Source organism: Clupea harengus, chromosome 9 (genome assembly GCF_900700415.2).
Source record: "Clupea harengus chromosome 9, Ch_v2.0.2, whole genome shotgun sequence".
Classification (NCBI taxonomy): Eukaryota; Metazoa; Chordata; class Actinopteri; order Clupeiformes; family Clupeidae; genus Clupea; species Clupea harengus.
The window spans coordinates 28441408-28455502 of NC_045160.1; the positions used below are offsets into that span (position 1 = coordinate 28441408).

Here is a 14095-nt window from a genome sequence, read left to right on the forward strand (position 1 = left end):
TATGTTTCATGTGGTTGATGCAGCAGTCAGTCTTTATTCCAGTGAAGCGCAGTGGTGGAATGTAACGAAGTATTTTTACTTTGTTACTGTACTTAACTAAATTTTTACGTATCTGTACTTTACTTAAGTAAAAATAATAGTGCATACTGTGTTTCTATATGTTGATATATGTATTTAATTTGTTTACTGACATGATATTATAATGTTATCTAGCGAAATGCATGTTGACATACAGCAATAGCATCAAAAAACATGATTGTATCTTCAGTATATATTTAACGTAGTGGTAATAAAGCTGGTAGGTTAGCTATGTCAAGCTAGCGTGCCTTGTTCTGTCCAGTTATACAATTACATTTGTTTTTCATGTTCCATGTTTCCCTTTTTTACACTTTTACAATTAAATAAAAGATTTAAAGATATCACATGGTGTCTTCATTGGTTTGGCTTATGGTATTAACTTTGCAAATAATCCCTGGTAGATAACTTGTCATCCGCAGAATTGTAAGATATAGTGTGAACAGTATTACAGATGGTAGGCACAATAAGTACACCAACCTTTCCAATTAACAAATGTTGTTGCTTATAATTATTACTAGTAGTGACATCTGTAGAGGCATTTATTACCAGTAGCTATTTCTTTATCAAAATGGCACAGCCTAGACATTGAGAGACAACCCATTGCGTGAGTACTTATACTTTTAATACTTAAAGTAAATATAAAAGTAAGTACTTTTTACTTTTACTTAAGTAGGGTTGTTGATGTAGTACTTTTACTTTCACTTTTACTTTTATTTTCCTGGGTACTTGTACTTTTACTTAAGTACTAAACTTCAGTACTTCCTCCACCACTGGTAAAGAGCAGTAATGAAGCACGTGGAACATACTCCAGATCCAGTGGTGTAGGTCTGAACCACAAGCATCTCAGACTATAGCCATATATGCTGTTCAAGACACCTCCCAGGCTCTTAATGTAAATGAACTAGGCACCTACTTTTGTTTTTTACTCCATGCATTGCTCTTGCTGCTTGTTTTTTTAGATTTTATGTAAGGCACCTTGAACTGCAACTCTTGTATGAAATGTGCTTTATAAATAAAGTCTTACTTACTTACTTACTTACATTCACACAGATATTCACACACACATTCACACACATATGAATAAAGTCTTACTTACTGCATATAACCGGTCTGGTGCCCATTTGTAGTTCTGTACGACAATCAGGTTTCTCCGACCCGCTGCCCACATGTTTGGTGGGCACAGTGGCTGCTTTGACACGTGGCAGATCTGGCAGGCTTACGGTAGATGAGATGGATTCATGTGTCTGTTATAGTCTCAGAAAGCCCTAGTGAAAGAGTTATCAGTAGTGAAAGAGTTATCAGTAGTAGAGACACTAGTGAAAGAGTTATCAGTAGTAGAGAGGCACTAGTGAAAGAGTTATCAGTAGAGGCACTAGTGAAAGAGTTATCAGTAGTAGAGAGACACTAGTGAAAGAGTTATCAGTAGTAGAGGCACTAGTGAAAGAGTTATCAGTAGTAGAGACACTAGTGAACGTGTTATCAGTAGTAGAGAGAGGCACTAGTGAAAGAGTTATCAGTAGTAGAGAGGCCAAAAGATTAGACATGGTTCGTTAGGTGACTTTCTGTGCTTGTGTGAGTGTTTGTTTGAGCTTTTAGTGTGTTTGTGTGAGTGTTTGTTTGGGCTGTTAGTGGAGGAAATAACTGCACTTCCCTGCCTAGTCTAGACCAGTCACGCCTCTGCACCATCTTATCAAAATACGACAAACAGCAGAAGGTAAGCAGGGTTATAGTTCATATTAGTGAAAGTGATGTCTATTTAAATATTGGTTATACCACTGCTGCTCTGTTGAATGTTGAGTTCCATTTTGATATTTGCATACTTATGACCTAGCTCAAGTTCTCTGAGTTTGCCAAGTTCATTCTGAGGGTAAATCCATGCTCTAGAACCTTTGCTACTAATCCAATAAGCTTGTTGTCGTATTCAGTGAACTGCAACCCCCTGTCCTCTAGCTGACTGTTCAGTGTGTGCACTGAACACCACTCAGATGCTGAAACACAGTCCCCTTCAGTGTGTGCACTGAACACCACTCAGATGTTGAAACACAGTCCCATTCAGTGTGTGCACTGAACACCACTCAGATGCTGAAACACAGTCCCCTTCAGTGTGTGCACTGAACACCACTCAGATGCTCAATTCCAGCCAATCAACACATTGCATCAGGAACACAGAAGGGAGGGGTGTAATATGATTGGTTTTCATTCCCTAATAATATGAATATAAGTTTGAATAAATAAGTGCATGTTATAATAAATAGCATTTAAGGTTTAAAAAGTGAATTGATTAAAATGTTTACTATTTGTTGTGTAATGTATTTGTTATAATGCATAAAATATACCTGTACAAATATGAAGACAGAGTAAGATAAATGCTTTGTGAATTTATTATATTGCTTTAAAGTTGGATGATGAGCCAATCACATTTGAGGTCAAAGGACAGGGTTACTGTTGAGTCAGTTGACTTGAGGAGAACGCAGGGAGTTGAGAGATAGCGGCGAGCGAGGAGGTTGGTAAAGAAGAGTGTTGTAGCGGCATAGTTAAACACAAACAGTGTAGATAAAGTATTCACCATTATTATTAAAAGTGTTCAACCAGGACTCTGTTTATGTTAGTAATGGTGTTATAGTTAGATAGTTGAGTAGATAACTCAACAGTAGAAAAAAAAGAGTTTAGCTGCTGACCAAGTGGCTAGTGATTGAGCATAGACTTTGCTACCAAGCTAGCGACCAGCGAACCTCAGTAGTAAAGTCTGTGGAACTGCAACATTGTCATCTGCATCAGTCCTCTCGGCAAGTCGAATCATCTCTTCATCCACGAGGATCTCCGGTTAGTCTCTCCTCCACCTGCTGCCGCCCTTCTTCCCCCGTGCGTGTGGCTACAGCATCGTTAAACAGAGGTACCATATCACTTTTATTTACGGCTACAGCGTACCCAAGCTACAGTCAGGACGGCACCGTTTGAACTGTATTGAAAAGGTTTTATGTTATTCAGTCAGTGGCGTTTCTACATTTGGGGCACATGGGGCAGTGCCCCACCAGATCCAGATGGCGCTGTGGTGCAGAAAGCTCAATACATCTGTGCTTTGTCCCAACATATATATTATTTTATTTAATATGCAAAGTAGCGATTCAATTGTAAATCTGTAAATTATAGTGCTGTTTTGGAGTAATTTGATTTGTGTGTGTTTCTGTGTTTGTGCTTGCTCTGTGAAATGCTGCCTGCTCTCCGCTGTCCGTCCCCTTCTGGGGCAGTCCTGCAAACATAAGACTGTTACTATGGAAACACCAATGAGCGTGAGCGACAAGGGCCAAAGTTTACATTGGGAGATGGGGCACTTTTAGATGAAATCTGCCTAGCAACCCGTGACCAGGAAAAAATAAATCATACAGATCATACTCAGACAAATCTACGCCACTAACGTTACTGCTCGTTATTTATCGCTAGTTTTCTACTGTTTTGGAACCAGCCTCCGTGTTTCAAGTTGCAGCCTGAAATACTTTCTGTTCATAAGACATTTTATGTAAGTTTTGTTCATTTAGCAGCATGATTTGTTGCTGTTATTTGTTTCAGTTGTGCCTTTCGCTTCATGTTGTATGCGTGTGCCACAAGCTTGATAAAGAACTTGAAGAAATTGAACTATGTGTCTATCTAATCTTTTTATTTTATTGCAATCTATTCTATTTACTTTGTTGCTGTATTATAAGCAACATCTTTGTGTCGCGCTGAGAACTGAAGCATGTGAAATGTAATTGAAATAGGATTTCTTCTCCCTGCCGGCACTCAAAATGCAGCCCATAGCCTATGCCTACCTGGGCAAATAGGCAAATTGCTTAAATAATAATATAATAATCAGCTAGCTCTATTTTTGTGAGGATGACATGACGTCATACAAATTTGCCCCACCAGAAATGTCGGTCTAAAATGGCCACAGTATTCAGTGTTGCAGGCAACTTAGCTTCGTTTGGGCTCATGGGGTTTCTGTGTGTGTGATATGTCATGTTGATGTGAACACATGTGGAAATTATATTTGAAAAGAGAATTGATTTATTGATCTGTTTTTTTCTAAGGAAATATTTCATGCTTTTTTGTTGTGTTTACTGGTTTTTCATATTTTAAGTTGGCTAAGATTAGTAATAACTTCTAAGTTTAAAGGTAAGTGATTTTAAGGTGAAAGTGTGTTGCATTTGAAAGTGAATGATTGTAGGTATAATGGATTAATATTAACAAATTCATTAGTGAAACCCCAAGTATAGTTTTGATAATTTAAAGAATTCAGGTGAGCCACCTCTCATGACAGCCTAACCTGCTAGAGAGGCGCTACATAGGAAAATATGAAACTCTGACTTTAATCAAGTATGTATGTGTGTTAATCATGCCTTTGTGAGCTGAAACATGACTGTTCTGTATATCTTTGATTCTTAAGTGCTGACGTTTCTAACTCTATGTATGTGTCACAAATTACCCTCAATTCTAGTTTGTTGTTCTACCTGGTTTTGCTTTCATGCCTATCACTATCTCTCCTGTCATTGCAGATGTGTGTGTGTGTGTGTGTGTGTGTGTGTGTGTGTGTGTGTGTGTGTGGTGTGTGTGTGTGTGCTTTCATGCCTATCACTATCTCTCCTGTCATTGCAGATGTGTGTGTGTGTATGTGTGTGTGTGTGTGTGTGTGTGTGTGTGTGTGTGTGTGTGTGTGTGTGTGTGTGTGTGAGTGTGTGTGCTTTCATCTCTATCACTATCTCTCCTGTCATTGCAGATGTGTGTGTGTGTGTGTGTGTGTGTGTGTGTGTGTGTGTCTGGGTGTGTGTGTGTGTGTTTGTGCGTGTCATGTCTATCACTATCTCTCCTGTCATTGCAGATCCTGCCACTCCCACATGCCTCACTCATCCAATCAACTCATCCCTCTCACCTGGTATTCTCCGCCCATCTCTTCACCTGCAGCTCATCTCCTCATTAGTCCCTCAGTATTTATACCTGTCCACTTGCACTCGTTCCCTGCCAGATTGGCTTGTGTCTTTTGCTCTCCGGCATTTTGTTACCCTGTTTGACTGATCTCCTGGTTTTGACCCTGTTTGACCCTGTTTTGACCCTGTTTGACCCTGTTTGACCCTGTTTGACCCTGTTTGCCTGTTTGCCTGTTTGACCCTGTTTGACCCTGTTTGACCCTGTTTGCCTGTTTGACCCTGTTTGACCCTGTTTGCCTGTTTGCCTGTTTGACTGATCTCCTGGTTTTGACCCTGTTTGCATGTTTGCCTGGTCTCCTGGTTTTGACCCTGCCTGAAAAGACGAGTAAAGTGAACTAGTGAACCCTAGTGAACTTTCTCTCCACTCTGTCTGTCTCGTTGTTGAGCTCTTTGTTGAGCTCTATCTGTATCTGTAATAGTTACAGTATGTGCCACATGTCAAGCTGTAAGTGGCCGTACATGTGATGAGATTAATGCTGCTGAATAAGTGGATTGTTGTTGTAAACATCTTTGAAACTATGAAATAACTTGAGGGTTGTTATGAGCTGTTACCATGACAATGCTATCTACATGTTACCATGATAGTACCCACTTACTACCGATCTGTAAAGTGCTACCCAGTTTCTATTGGTGCCAATAAAGTTCATAAACAGAGAGAGAGAAATCAAGGAGGGTCCAGAGTCCACAGAGTATCACGCACACACACACACACACACACACACACACATACACTTCTGCTATGGCAAATCATTCTGTGCCTGTATGTGTTTGTGCTGTGACTGTGTCAGTTGAATGTACTCTGAATTCAGCTTGGATGTCAGTATATGCACACGCAATTCTGTGGGATGTGTATGTGGTACCACGGTGGCTCAGTGCTTGCACTGCCGCCTCACAGCAAGAAGGTCATGGGTTCGATTCCCGCATGGGGCGCTGTTGGCTCTGGGGGGGCAGGTCCTCCCCAGAGTGCACAGTGCTCAAGTGGGCTATCTCCCGGGCCTTTCAGTGTGGAGTTTGCATGTTCTCCCCGTGTTCACAAGGGGTTTCCTCCAATAAGAACCCCAACAGGAAAAACATGCAAAAACAGAACATTCTCCTGTCCGTCCGTGACCGAGACGGACGGTTCACTTGGTCCCCGGGCGCTGAGAAGCTGCCCACTGCTCCTGGAGTGTCCTGGAGGAAGGATGGTTCGGGATGGGTCAAATGCAGAGCGTACCTTTCACAGCGACCTCAGGCCTGCGTGTGTTTGTGTGTGTGTGTCCTGTGTCGCCTCCATAAAATACACGTGTGCAGGGGCGGTGCTAGCACATTTGGTGCTCTAGGCGAGCTTCACTCCTGGCGCCCCCCCACCCCAAATTTTTCCCCAGGAAAACGGAATTGCAACTTTCAAACGCTATTTCGCCCTGTGAGAATGCATTTCTTTCACATAAACACAACAACGATCGCAACGATGAACAAACATTAATTCAAGAACAAATCACTGAGAAAAGTCACGCCTGTGCTGGACTACGCTCCGGCCACGTCATCTTCCCAATCGCCTGCCAATAATGTTTTCTTAATCTTCTAAAAGTGAACTAAAATGATATAACAAAAGTATGTATTATCATTATTTGTTAAATGGAGCTATTATGTAGTTATTAAGCATTTTGGTGTATTTGGACAGCCTGACATTTTTTTATTCCAAGATGCATAGCTCTTTATTAGTTGAATCATGTCTAATTAAACTGGCTAGCTCGTTCCACCAAAACTAACGTTGTTATGATTACTCAAATTTTAATTACATGACACATAGAAAATGACGCAAATTGCGGTACAGCTGAACTTGAACTGATGTTTCGACTGAATGGCAATAACAAGGAACGTCACAAGTCACTGGCTAGCTAGCGTTAGCTAACTAGCAAGATTACATACAATCCATTTGCGTTGACAATACAACACTTGGATTTTTAGTATTCCTCATTTGTTGACAAGTTGCCGTGTTTGGCTTCCTAAATGGGTGTGCTATGCAACGAGTAAGATATGTGTAGTGTTGTTGCACTGGCTATTGGCTTTATATGTGCGCCCCTATTTTAATCATGTCTTTTTTGTATAATGTAGAATAAATGGACATGTCATTTTTTATACACCCGCCTCTGTAAAATCCTTAAAGAACTATGTGATAGGGAGTAGGAAAACTTTCAATGATAAGGTAGCCTACATCTTTTCTTCTTAACTCCACTAAAGTGCCCGGGGCAATTCACACATTTGTGAACGTTTTCTTATCTGGAATTCATTCTAGGCTAGAACAGGATTTAAGGATTTACCTTTTTCCTTGGCACGTTTCTCTTCTTCTTCCTTTCTTTTCTTCTTAAATTGCGCCCCGGATGGCTTTTGCCTCATCATTATTTCGTTCTTCAAAGTTTCTTGAACACACACACTCTAACCAAACGCCTCACTGTGCTAGCATGTTCTGACAACACCAAGGACGTACGTACCCCTTCCGTTTTCGATTTTTGGCTCATTTTACCCTAATGTTAGTTTTTTTTTTATGTCAAAATATTGGTTGGAGATATAGAAGGGGGCACAAAACTTTTTTTTTGCTGGGCACAGTTTTTTGCGCCCCCCTCTGAGTGGCGCCCTAGGCGACCGCCTATACCGCCTGTAGGAAAAACCGCCCCTGCACGTGTGTGTTGCAGTGTGCCGCTTGTGGCAATAAAAGAACTGACTGAAGTCAGCCTTGTTTCGTTTTTTGTGTGTGTATATGTGTCTGTGTGTGTGTGAGGGTGAGCACTTGGTCCTGTGTGTGTGTGTGTGTGTGTGTGTGTGTGTGTGTGTGTCTCACTCTGACAGAGACGCAGAGACGCAGAGACCAGAGACGCAGAGAGCAGAGTTCAGTCAGAGTGAGACGCCGGGTATGATTATGTTCTAGAAGACATCAGCAATAATAACATGAGAGTAAAAAGAGTGTCTGTCTGCCTACTTTACTCTTTCTCTCCCTCTCTGTCTGTCTGTCTTTGAAATAGTTCACTCCATGCTCACTTCCATAGCTGTCCACCTGTAACTTATGTTGCTAGAGGGGAAATCTTTCTGTTGTGTGCTGCCATCTACTGGACAAAAAGGTATTGCTGTATGAGTTTATCAGCTCACAACAAATAGATACAATTGTCCTGCTCAATGTACCTACCGAATGAGTCACCTTAATCATTATAAAAAAAATTGCCCCCCCTGAGAATGTTTTCCGGAGCCGCCACTGGCAGTGAGCATCTCTTTTACCTTCTGGCCTTCGGCTCCCTGCAGTCCTGAACACCTCTGCCTCGACTGGACGCTTCACTGTGGCGCTCAGCTCCATCACCACTGTGGCGCTGCACATCTGGCTTAGCTTCTCCTGGGCTCTCGCATACATCTCACCAGACCTGGCGAGCTTCTTCCCGACCTCGTCTAGGTTATCTTTAGACGGATTGGCCTTCCGCTGCATCTGCAACAAGGCCGCCCCGGTTTCCTGCTGGGCCCTCTGGCTCTCCCACAGAGTCACCGCTCCGGTTTCCTGCTGGGCCCTCTGGCTCTCCCACAGAGTCACCGCTCCGGTTTCCTGCTGGGCCCTCTGGCTCTCCCACAGAGTCACCACCAGTTGCTCCATCTGGTGTTGGGTGCTCCTTGGTGTGAAGTCTGTATTTTCTGATTTCCAAAAGTTGAGTCAACCTTGACCGTCTCTCCCAATGGTCCACACTTACCTCCCTTCCTAACTGGCACCTTGACTAGCGCTTAACTTGCACTTCAGCAGTTACATTCCTGCACTTCTTTTTCCTTTCTAGGTCGTTTTTCTAATTCTTATGTAAAGTAGTATTTATTATATACATTATACACCATGTTTTTATTGCTCTTAGCTTGACTGTTCTCTCCCCTGTACGTCGCTTTGGACAAAAGCATCTGCTAAATGACTAAATGTAAATGTAACTTACGCCCGTGCTGTCCTCCAACACGGGCATAGGGACAATACGGGCAGTATTGTCCCTATGCCCGTGTTGCCCCTATGCCCGCATTCTCCACCATATGTAACAGGTTTCAGGGTTGGGTAGTGCAGTTAACTGAGGAATCAGTCACAATGGGAGGTGTTAGAGACCAGCTATCAGAATGACTACAGCGCTTTATCTTTTGCAAAAGAGAGAGAGAGGGTCACAACCAAATATCATGAACATACTCCAAAGATGAGCTGGGCACAGTCAGCTTTTATATGAGTACAAGCTTTATCTTTCATGTAAGAGAAGGCAAAGGACGTTACTTTCCCTGGGTGTTGGTATGTCTGTTTCAGATCGCTACAGAAGATAAAGAAATGTTCTCAAAACATGTCCTTAAAAGAAGAACAGTATGTATGACTATCAATACAAACAGGTGGTATGCCTCAGTAAAACAAGGCTAAGCATTCAGATTATAAATAGAATAACAATGTCATTATATTTCTCTTTGAGGAGGTTAAAAGAAGGTTTTTGATTCGGTACTTCACTCAAAAAGGTACAACTCAGGTATTTCATCACATAAACTCAAAAGTCAAACTCCAACACAAAATGTTTGTTGTGCCCTCTTCATTCAGGGTTGAACAATAAACATTAAGTTCAGGTTAATTTCCTCTGACAGTCCAGGTCCTTTCAGGCTTGGGGCTATCCTTCCCCCTTCTTGGGCCCATTCGTCGTAGAGTTGTAACCATAATCGACGTGAAGCTTGTAAAGTTCATCATGCTCATGCTTCAGAACCGATCCTTCTACGTGGTGACCTCGAGCGGCGCGCGCAGTAGCAAACGGCAACTCAGAAACGCCCTACCCCAGGGCTCCGTATTGGCCCCCATCCTCTTTAATGTCTATATAGCAGACTACCCTCCCACAACATCAAGCAAGTACCTGTACGGGGATGACAGTGCTATCGGCTATGCAGCCGAAACCTATGAGGAGATCCAACCTATCCTGGAAACAGACATTTCCACCCTCTATAGCTACCTCACCCGCTGGCACCTGAAACTGAGCGAGCCTAAAACTGTTTGCTCGATCTACCACCTGGCCAACTGACTTGCAAAAAAGGAGCTGGAAATAAAGATGGAGGGCAAAAAGCTGAGATTCGACCCACAACCTTTATACCTCGGAGTGACACTGGACCGCAGTCTGGTCCCCACCTTAAGAACGTGGCTGAGAAAACCTCTAAACGGGTCAACATATTTAGGAAGCTCACCAGAGTGAACTGGGGGGCAAACATCACGACTCTTCGAACCTCGGTCCTCGCCCTGGTATATTTGGCTGCTGAATATGCTGCCGCAGTCTGGGCCCACAGCACTCACACCAAGGCTGTCGATGTGGTCCTTAATGATGCCATGCGTCTCATCTCTGGCACCCTGAAACCCACCCCAAAGGAAATGCTTCCCGTAGTCTCAGGAATCCCACCTGCTAGTATCCGGCGTGACTACCAGGTCCTAAAGCTGGCAGAGAAGGCAGTCAAGGAGGATAGCCTGGTCCCTCCCGTCCAGGACGACACCATCCCCCAGCGCATACCAAGGCAGCACTTTGCTACCAAAGCTGCAGCGCTCCGCAGGCAAGGCCCACTCTCCACCTCTTGGTTGGAGCAGAAATGGCAGGGAGAATGGAGAAGCTCATACACCACTCTGCACACCTTCATTGAGTCCCCATCCACAGAGCCAAGCAGCCACCACCTCGCCTCAACCACCTCCGCACTGGATGGGGAAGGACTCTGTCCTTTCTCAAGATGGTTGGCGCTTGTGAAAATGACCTATGTGAGTGTGGTGCCCCGCAGACTATCCCACACCTCCTTCAGGAATGCCCAATATTCAAGCCACCCACTGGGCTAGACGGTCTCCTCGCTCTCGACCACGCTACTATTAAGTGGCTGGAGGATGCAGACATCCCAGTCTGAATTCTGAAAGACAAAAAATGAAACGAACAACGACGATATGAGATTGGCAGTTCTATTTTTATTTTATTAAATGTTTTATTTTTATCGGGGCTTCAGCCCTGACAAGTAAACATTATATGAATACAGAATGTATGACCTGTAAAGGTGTGTGTGTGTGTGTGTGTGTGTGTGTGTGTGTGTGTGTGTGTGTGTGTGTGTGTGTGTATATGTGTGTATGTGTGTCTGTGTGTGCGCGCGCGCGTGCGTGTGTGTGTGGAAAATACAGCTCCATCCAGCAGAAGAGATTACACTCTCCCGTACCGAGCTGTGTGTCCATGAAGAGTGACCAGTCCATGGATCATCCACCCCACTTTGCAGAAGGAGGTGTTCCTGCTGGTCAGAGGTGAGTAGTAATGAGGACTTTCCACAGGAAATACAATCATCCATACAGTCATTTGAAGTACACCTGAAGTGTACCAAAGTTGTTTGACTTGTCTTTTATGCTAGATATTTATAGGAGATGGACGGTTCAAGAAAGGTTTAATATATATTTAGTTTCTAGATGCTAATAGCAGCCAAAATGTTTCCAATGAGGGAAAACACCAGGTTGGGAGGTTTATACATGTCTCACCTCCATGGAACACTAGAAAGCCTGAGAGTGGTAAACATTAGAGAAAATACAATTAATCTGACTCCATTAATGAGTAGATGACCTAAAGTATTGCCAAGCAGTGTCTAAGCCAATTGCTTGATGTCATGGCACAACACACAATGAATTATATGAATGGTTTTTGATAATAAAAGAGGATCCCCACGCTCAAAGACAGGAGAGGAGAAACTGCAGCAGAAAGAGCAGAAGAAGAAGAAGAAGAAGAAGAAGAAGAAGAAAGAGAAAGAGGTAAGTGCTTGGTTTTATACCTGAAGACCCTTTGCTATGCATTTGCCAGCAGCCGATCCCCTATAATAACATTCTCCCAGGCAGAGGTTACAGTGGAATTAGTCTAATTACACAGCTATGGCAGGTACTTCAGAATGCAACCATGATCAGAATACTGACCATATCAGGAGTATCAATTCAAGACCAAGCATGAATATGTTACATTCGTGTACATTTGCACATAGCTTGGTAAACGGCAACATACTGAGGAGTGTAGTGTGTGTGTGTGTGTGTGTGTGTGTGTGTGTGTGTGTGTGTGTGTGTGTGTTTCTCTGCAGAGGAGGAACAAGTCAGTAAAGTGACATAATAATAATCTGCAGTGACAAGCACAAATCCAGCAGCCCTCCTGTGTCAGCAGGTGAAATGTAGTGAGAGTGAGAGAGAACGACTGCAGAGGAAATATGAAGCAAGTCAATTCATCAGCAATCACATGAGAGAAGAGCATTAGGGGGACACAGTGCTGAGGGTAGTTTATAGGAAACTCTTCAGACAGAGTGGCAGTTATATAGACTACATTAGGGGGATACTCTTCAGACAGAGTGGCAGTTATATAGACTACATTAGGGGGAAACTCTTCAGACAGAGTGGCAGTTATATAGAGTACATTCCTGCTTGACTGATAGTGGTTTGCAACCACTAAAGTTAAACTGATATTACAGTAAACAAGTTATTTAATATTTGTTCTTGTTTTCACACACAGATACCAACCTGGTTCAGTAAATGTGGAAATGCAGCAGATCCACAAATCCCATCTTCAGAAGAGGTTTCAGTGTCTGACTGAGGGAATCACAAATCAGGGAAACCCCACACCCCTCAGTAAGATCTACACAGAGCTCTACATCACAGAGGGGGGAGGAGGAGAGGTAAATGATGAACATGAGGTCAGACAGATAGAGAGAGCATCCAGGAGTGAAGCAGCACACGGCAGACCAATCAACTGCAGTGACATCTTTAAACCCTTATCTGGACAAGAAAAAACCATCAGAACAGTGCTGACAAAGGGAGTGGCTGGCATTGGAAAAACAGTGTCTGTGCAGAAGTTCATTCTGGACTGGGCTGAAGGGAAAGACAATCAAGATGTCCACTTCATATTTCCTCTCCCCTTCCGAGAGCTGAACCTGATGAAGGAGAAAAAACTCAGTCTGGTGGAATTTATTCAGCATTTTTCCCCTGAAATTACAGATCCAAGGATATTCACTGTTTCAGAGCACAGAGTCATGTTCATCTTTGATGGTCTGGATGAGTGTCGACTTCCTCTAGATTTCGACTCCAACCCGAGGTGTTGTGATGTGACAGAGCCAGTCTCAGTGGACGTGCTGCTGACAAACCTCATCAAGGGGAATCTGCTTCCCTCTGCTCTCCTCTGGATCACCACCCGACCAGCAGCAGCCAATCAGATCCCTCCTGAGTGTGTCTGGCAGGTGACAGAAATAAGGGGATTCAGCGACCCACAGAAAGAGGAGTACTTCAGGAAGAGAATCAGTGATGAGAACCTGGCCAGCAAGACCGTCACACACCTGAAGTCATCCAGGAGCCTCTACATCATGTGTCACATTCCAGTCTTCTCCTGGATTACCGCCACTGTTGTAGAGAGAACATCAGCCGAATTGGGGAGTGTAGAAATGCCAAGGACTTTGACTCAAATGTACACACACTTCCTGATCATTCAGACAAGCATGAAAAATGAAAAGTACACAGAGAGAAAAGAGAGAGATGAAGAGATGATTTTCAAACTGGGGAAACTGGCTTTCCAACAGCTGGAGAAGGGCAATCTGATCTTCTATGAGGAAGACGTGAGAGAGTGTGGCATTGATGTCACAGAAGCATCAGTGTACTCAGGAGTGTGTACTCAGATCTTCAGAGAGGAGTCTGGGCTGTACCAGGGGAAGGTTTTCAGCTTTGTGCATCTGAGCATTCAGGAGTTTCTTGCAGCTTTATATGTGTTCATCTGTTTCAGCAACAGAGAGAGAAACATGCCTGACCAACAGCAAACCTCTCAGCTCTCTGCTCTGTTCAGAGCTGCAACACTTCATGACCTACACAAGACTGCAGTGGATCTGGCCTTACAGAGTAAGAACGGACACCTGGACCTTTTCCTCCGCTTCCTTCTGGGCCTCTCACTGGAGTCCAATCAGAATCTCTTAAGACACCTACTGCCCCAGACAAGAAGCCAATCACAGAGCTCAGAGCAAACAGCCCAGTGCGTCAAACAGAAGATCAGAGACCAAGATGATTCAGACAGAAAGATCAACCT

At 43.4% G+C, this 14095-nt stretch overlaps 1 protein-coding gene and 1 pseudogene across 1 annotated transcript in view; one reads left to right on the forward strand and one right to left on the reverse strand.

Annotated features, from left to right (window-relative positions):
* LOC122133143 (protein NLRC3-like) overlaps window positions 1-14095 on the reverse strand; it is a 383696-nt gene that overhangs the window by 32783 nt on the left and 336818 nt on the right. The gene's annotated exons all lie outside the window — the stretch shown is intronic.
* On the forward strand, window positions 11199-13542 carry LOC116221888 (annotated as a pseudogene).